Here is a 6,876-nt window from a genome sequence, read left to right on the forward strand (position 1 = left end):
AACACAGCTCAGCAAATATTATGGAGAGAAAACACACATGGGTGGCCATGTATTTGTATTATTTATATACCTTTCCAGCAACCCAAGAAAAGAGAAGCACGCCAACTCTCCTAGCAACCTACTGCCCTAGAATTCAGCCAAAACTCTAAGTACCTTCTCTACACTGACAACTCCTGTTGTAAGACCTGACTTTGCAGCTGAGCTCCAGACTTACGCCCGTGTGACAGCACCTGGTGCCAACCAGGCATTTCCAATATCGCATGTCCTCAGCAGAACTCTTGACCCTCCTCCCCAAACCTGCTCCTCCATAAATCCTATTGGCTTTATTTTCTAAATATATCCAGAACCTGCCTTTGCCAATTCTACGGGTACCTCTGATCCAAGCCCATATCATCTTAGCTGGATTATTGCAATAATCTCCTAGTTGGTTTGCCCAATTCCACCGTTGCTTTAATTTCCCTGCTTTAATTTTTCATATAGAAGCCTTACAATAATCCTTTTAGGGCACAAATCAGTCACCATCACATTTAAAACCTAAAATCCCTGGGGCCCCTGGGTGGCTCAGTCTGTTGGGCGTCTGCCTTGGGCTCAGGTCATGATCTCAGGGTCCCAGGATTGAGCCCTGCATGGGGCGCCCTCCTCAGCAGGGAGTCTGCTTTTCCCTCTCCCCACTGCTTGTGCTCTCTCTCCTTCTCTCTGTCAAATAAAAAAAAATTTTTGAATAAATAATAAAACCTAAAGTCCCTAACAATGGGTTCTTCCTAAACTGCCAGCTCTTACTTCTTTGCTTCCCCCCCCCCACCCCCACCCCGGCTGCTCTGGCCTCCTCACTGGGCCCTGAAAAAGCCTTCAGCCTTAGCATTTCTATTTCCCTTTCCCTGGTCCACCCTTCCCTTTGACGTGTACATGATGTGACCCTTTATTCTAGTCTCCTCCAAAGATTCCAAAGGAGGCTTCCGTGCCTCTCCTATCCAAAACAGTCCTCGTGTCTACACTTGACTCTGAAAAAAAAGTTATAGGAGTAATTTGTTTTCCCACATTAATTAGGTCTCTTGCACTAGCCCATTAAGGTAGTCGTTTTGGTTCATGGCTACGTTCCTGAGGCTCTGAGCAGGGCCTGTGCACATAGTGCAGATAGTAGTGCACATAGTAGGGGATGCTCCCAAAATATTGTTGAATGAATGGCTGGCTTTTTCAAGAGGAAAAACAAATGGTATCTATTTACAATTACAGCTCAAGACAGTCTGGTGCTGCTACAAAGCAGCTGGGTGGCCCTCAGACACTGAAAGCACTGCGATCCCACCTACTGGCCCCACAGCTGAGAATGGGTCTCCTAGTGCCCGGCAGGAGGGCTGGACGAGCCAATCGGCTGTCAGCAGGAAAACATAGATCCATCCAGACTCAACAAACAGTGGGAAGAAATTACCCCGAGGGTAGGGATGCAGATGGAGGGCTCAGTTTAAACATATTGCGGGAGCAGATTTTGTTTTAACTTAACCTATTTTCCAGTAGATGTTTTTATAATGATGCTTTTTTTTTTTTTTTTTTTTTTATGCCTCCATGGGTAGCAAGTGCTTTTCTGGATCTTAAATCTCTTTTCTGGTGCTAAGGCAGAGTGCATGGACTGATTTCTCTGACTTTGAGCCACGCCAGATGGCCCCACTTGAGCAGAAAAGAGGCTGAAAGAAAGTTTAATCTTATAACCTCTTCTATAAACAATCTGGGGGAAAAAGATCAGGTCTCTGGCCTGTGGTATTTTACGTCTCGTGAGGTCATGCAGCACAGGGCAGCGAAGCCGAATTCGTCATTGGGGACGGGTGGGGGGCGGGGGGCCGGGTCTCTCTTTGCCACTGCGGCGCACAAGCTCCCCTGGCTACTGCGGGCCTGTGTCTTCACGCGTGAAATGACCTGAGCGACATCCTCATTATCAGCACCTTACAAAATTCTGCATTCCAAGGATGAAGACGCCGTTAGGGGACAGCCCAGGCCCTTGGCAACGGGAGACGGTAAAAAGCCGTCCAGGGCCGCAGGACGTAACCGCGAGATCCAAGGGCCAGGCCGTACGGAGGCCCTGGAGCTCGGAGCGAGCGGCCACGTCCTCGCGGCGGGCGAGCAGCACCCTCGGGACTGCCGACGCCCCGCAAAACCTTTCCCTACGGAGGGCGCGGCCCGGTCACGCCCGTGATGCGGCCTCACGGGTACGTCCTCCCGCGCGGAGCAGCAGCAGGTGCGCAGCGAGCGAGCAGCCGGCGAGCCCCCGGCGAGACCCCGCGGCGCGGCCTCGGGCCTCCGCGTACTTCGGGGGGTCGCCCGCCCTGCGTCGGGGGCACGGCGGTCTCCAAGCGCAGGTGCACTACGGGCTGAAACGGAAAGGCTCCGGAAAACGTGCGGCTACGCCTGCCCTCGCGTGCCCCCACGTGGCGCCTGCACCCCGAGGCTCCCACCTCGGCCCGCGCGCTCTCTGTCGTGCACCGAGGGGCTCTAGCTCGGGGCGGCTCTAGCTCCGGGCGGCTCAAGCTCAGGACGGCTCTAGCTCAGGACGGCTCTAGCTCGGGGCTGCTCTAGCTCCGGGCGGCTCTAGCTCGGGGCGGCTCTTGGTCGGGGCCCCTCTAGCTCCTGGCCGCTCTAGCTCGGGGCGGCTCTAGCTCGGGGCGGCTCTAGCTCGGAGCGGCTCTAGCTGGGGTGGCTCTAGCTTGGGGCGGCTCTAACTCGGGACAACTCTAGCTCCTGGCGGCTCTAGCTCGGGGCGCTCTAGCTCGAGGCGGCTCTTGGTCGGGGCCTCTCTAGCTCGGGGCGGCTCTGGCTCCCGGCGGCTCTAGCTCAGGGCCGCTCTAGCTCAGGGCCGCTCTAGCTCAGGGCAGCTCTAGCTCGGGGCGGCTCTAGCTCGGGGCGGCTCTTGGTCGGGGCCTCTCTAGCTCGGGGCGGCTCTGGCTCCCGGCGGCTCTAGCTCAGGGCAGCTCTAGCTCGGGGCGGCTCTAGCTCGGGGCGGCTCTTGGTCGGGGCCTCTCTAGCTCGGGGCGGCTCTGGCTCCCGGCGGCTCTAGCTCGGGGCGGCTCTTGGTCGGGGCCCCTCTAGCTCCTGGCCGCTCTAGCTCGGGGCGTCTCTAGCTCGGGGCGGCTCTAGCTCGGAGCGGCTCTAGCTGGGGTGGCTCTAGCTTGGGGTGGCTCTAGCTTGGGGCGGCTCTAACTCGGGGCGACTCTAGCTCCTGGCGGGTCTAGCTCAGGGCCGCTCTAGCTCGGGGCGGCTCTAGCTCGGGGCGGCTCTTGGTCGGGGCCGCTCTAGCTCCCGGCGGCTCTAGCTCGGGGCGGCTTTTGGTCAGGGCGGCTCTAGCCCCCGGCGGCTCTAGCTCGGGGCGGCTCTAGCTCGGGGCGGCTCTAGCTCGGGGCCGCTCTAGCTCGAAGCAGCTCTAGCTCGGGGCGGCTCTAGCGCGGGGCGGCTCTAGGTCGGGGCCGCTTTAGCTCGGGGCGGCTCTGGCTCCCGGCGGCTCTAGCTCAGGGCCGCTCTAGCTCAGGGCCGCTCTAGCTCAGGGCAGCTCTAGCTCGGGGCGGCTCTAGCTCGGGGCGGCTCTTGGTCGGGGCCTCTCTAGCTCGGGGCGGCTCTGGCTCCCGGCGGCTCTAGCTCAGGGCAGCTCTAGCTCGGGGCGGCTCTTGGTCGGGGCCTCTCTAGCTCGGGGCGGCTCTGGCTCCCGGCGGCTCTAGCTTGGGGCGGCTCTTGGTCGGGGCTCCGCTAGCTCCTGGCCGCTCTAGCTCGGGGCGTCTCTAGCTCGGGGCGGCTCTAGCTCGGAGCGGCTCTAGCTGGGGTGGCTCTAGCTTGGGGTGGCTCTAGCTTGGGGCGGCTCTAACTCGGGGCGACTCTAGCTCCTGGCGGGTCTAGCTCAGGGCCGCTCTAGCTCGGGGCGGCTCTAGCTCGGGGCGGCTCTTGGTCGGGGCCGCTCTAGCTCCCGGCGGCTCTAGCTCGGGGCGGCTTTTGGTCAGGGCGGCTCTAGCCCCCGGCGGCTCTAGCTCGGGGCGGCTCTAGCTCGGGGCGGCTCTAGCTCGGGGCCGCTCTAGCTCGAAGCAGCTCTAGCTCGGGGCGGCTCTAGCGCGGGGCGGCTCTAGGTCGGGGCCGCTTTAGCTCGGGGCGGCTCTGGCTCCCGGCGGCTCTAGCTCAGGGCCGCTCTAGCTCAGGGCCGCTCTAGCTCAGGGCAGCTCTAGCTCGGGGCGGCTCTAGCTCGGGGCGGCTCTTGGTCGGGGCCTCTCTAGCTCGGGGCGGCTCTGGCTCCCGGCGGCTCTAGCTCAGGGCAGCTCTAGCTCGGGGCGGCTCTTGGTCGGGGCCTCTCTAGCTCGGGGCGGCTCTGGCTCCCGGCGGCTCTAGCTCGGGGCGGCTCTTGGTCGGGGCTCCTCTAGCTCCTGGCCGCTCTAGCTCGGGGCGTCTCTAGCTCGGGGCGGCTCTAGCTCGGAGCGGCTCTAGCTGGGGTGGCTCTAGCTTGGGGTGGCTCTAGCTTGGGGCGGCTCTAACTCGGGGCGACTCTAGCTCCTGGCGGGTCTAGCTCAGGGCCGCTCTAGCTCGGGGCGGCTCTAGCTCGGGGCGGCTCTTGGTCGGGGCCGCTCTAGCTCCCGGCGGCTCTAGCTCGGGGCGGCTTTTGGTCAGGGCGGCTCTAGCCCCCGGCGGCTCTAGCTCGGGGCGGCTCTAGCTCGGGGCGGCTCTAGCTCGGGGCCGCTCTAGCTCGAAGCAGCTCTAGCTCGGGGCGGCTCTAGCGCGGGGCGGCTCTAGGTCGGGGCCGCTTTAGCTCGGGGCGGCTCTGGCTCCCGGCGGCTCTAGCTCGGGGCGGCTCTGGCTCCCGGCGGCTCTAGCTCCCAGCGGCTCTACTGGGGCCCCGGGGCCGCGGAATGGGCTCCGCGGCGGGCCCGCGCCGCGCACACGCGCCCCCCGCCCGGTCGCTCGCACTCACGGCTCCGCCGCGCCGCGCCGCCGGGCTCCTCGCGGCTCCTGCGCCCCTGGCCGGGAAGGCTGCGCGGCGGGCCGGGGGCGCGGGCCGGGGACGCGGGCCGGGGACGCGCGGCGCGGGCGAGCGGCGGGGGCGGGGCGGGGGCGGGGCGCGGGCCGGGCACGCGCTGGCGGGGAGGGGGCATCCGGAGGGCGAGCCGGACCAGCCCACGTTACGCGGCTTGCGGACTAATCGTTGACCCCGGATCCTTGCCCTGACCGGGAAGGAGACTACTAATTCCGCAGGCGCCAAGGCGAACAGCATTTCAAATCCACTTATTTCTAGAAGGTGTTCAGACCGCGCGGAGACCTACCAGTTCTCCTCCGTCGTAAATACCTTGTTGGTGCAGCATTTGCAGAGCAAACCCTGCGTGGGTTTCCGTTTGCCCCTGAGTGAAAACCCGTTTCTCAGAACAAGATTTACCTGTAGTACCTACAAGTTAGTTGCAGGAAACAGATTGCATTCTTTGAATTGAACCCTAGAATACAGGGCGGTACTATACGCAACTGATGACTGCTGAGTAAGTGCCTATTACATAAAACTTTTGTCCGACTTTCAACAGGGCCGATTTGATGCTTTAAATGAGAGACGTTTTTCCTGGTTTGGGTGTAGAGTAGGTTCAAATGGACTTCACGTCTTGCCCAAGCAAGCACAACCCCTGATTTACACAGCTAGCCAAATCTGAATTTGTAGGTGTGTAACTCACGGTGACCTATAGGACTAAACCTGTGCTTACCTTGTGGGAAAACAGAAGAAAACTGAACACAGTGGACAATAGTAGCACCTTTTTTTCAAGGAGGAAACAAAACTCCTAACAGAATGCATACAAGTCCACACTCCCTTGGGTTCGCTTTTCATTTTAGAAGGACCAAATGTTCACCCTCCAATTAGCTTGAACACAAATCACCATTTTTCTAAATGACCTTCAGGGGTCTAACCAAGTAAGAAAGTGAACATAGTAAGAGCAACCGCGGGTTCAGTTATAATAGGTGCTTTCAATCGCACTGCATGAATAAAGGAACAGGGGAAGAATTTAGGTTCCAAAGTTCAAAATTTAAAATTACCCATAAGTTTTATCCTCCAGGTGAAGATGAGAACGTGGGAAATGCAATCTGCTCCCTGGCATTCATTCAAATGGTCCAATCAAGTTTCTAGATTTCTGAGTGGTACTGATCTCACAGAGGTGATTTGTGAAGTCTGCGGCTTTCAACCTGTTCCCTCCGGAGGGAGTCCAGCTGATGTGCACAGCCTGACAGGCCATCATGGGCATTCCTGACACAGCGACAGGTGTGTCACATCACATTCTCCCCTGTACTCAAGTAAACAGTTCCCAATGCAAAGTGAGGACGATCCTACTGTAGGAATAAACCTAACACCTGCTCTCAGCCAGCAGGAAAAGTGCAATGTTCACAAACATAAGGCCAGTTTTAACGACTTGTGTGCAAGACCCTTCACAAATACTGTCTTTTGTAGAAAGTCCTACTGTTCTTTTCACATGTCCATATTCTTGAGAGGAGGTCACATTTTGTAAGCTGCTAAAACCCCAAGTGAGCTATTGCTTCTTTCAGGCTCAAGAGGACAACCAGTGAATGGAAGGAGACAAGACGGCCCATGTGGGAAGGACAGTCCATGGATGAGGGATGTTAAGTGGAGAAAGTGACTTGCCTGGGTCTAGAGGGGGAGTGAGTACCTCTTCTAAGAAATGAACCAAAAATCACCCCTTGGAAATTATGTTTCTTGGAAACCCTTTCTTGCGTCATATAAAGCGATCTTTATAATGGTTACTTATCCGCTAGTACTAGGTCTCTTATGAGACGTAAACATATTTGAAGAATGGACATGGTGTGCTCACTACAACAGACCAGGCTACTAGGACAGGCGAGAGAGTGTTTATAGTTTTCAGCACTCAA

The 6,876-nt window shown here is 58.6% G+C and overlaps 1 protein-coding gene across 8 annotated transcripts in view; it reads right to left on the reverse strand.

Moving 5' to 3' along the window:
- The window catches only part of ARSG (arylsulfatase G), a 109,083-nt gene extending 104,066 nt beyond the window's left edge, over positions 1 to 5,017 (reverse strand). For all 8 annotated transcript variants that reach the window (XR_012009136.1, XR_012009138.1, XR_012009137.1 and 5 more), the window contains exon 1: positions 4,931 to 5,017. The gene's annotated coding sequence lies outside the window, so the exon portion shown is untranslated. The remainder of the gene's footprint in view (positions 1 to 4,930) is intronic.
- Between the last annotated feature and the right edge of the window lie 1,859 nt (positions 5,018 to 6,876).

This window comes from Canis lupus, chromosome 16 (assembly GCF_048164855.1).
Source record: "Canis lupus baileyi chromosome 16, mCanLup2.hap1, whole genome shotgun sequence".
NCBI lineage: Eukaryota > Metazoa > Chordata > Mammalia > Carnivora > Canidae > Canis > Canis lupus.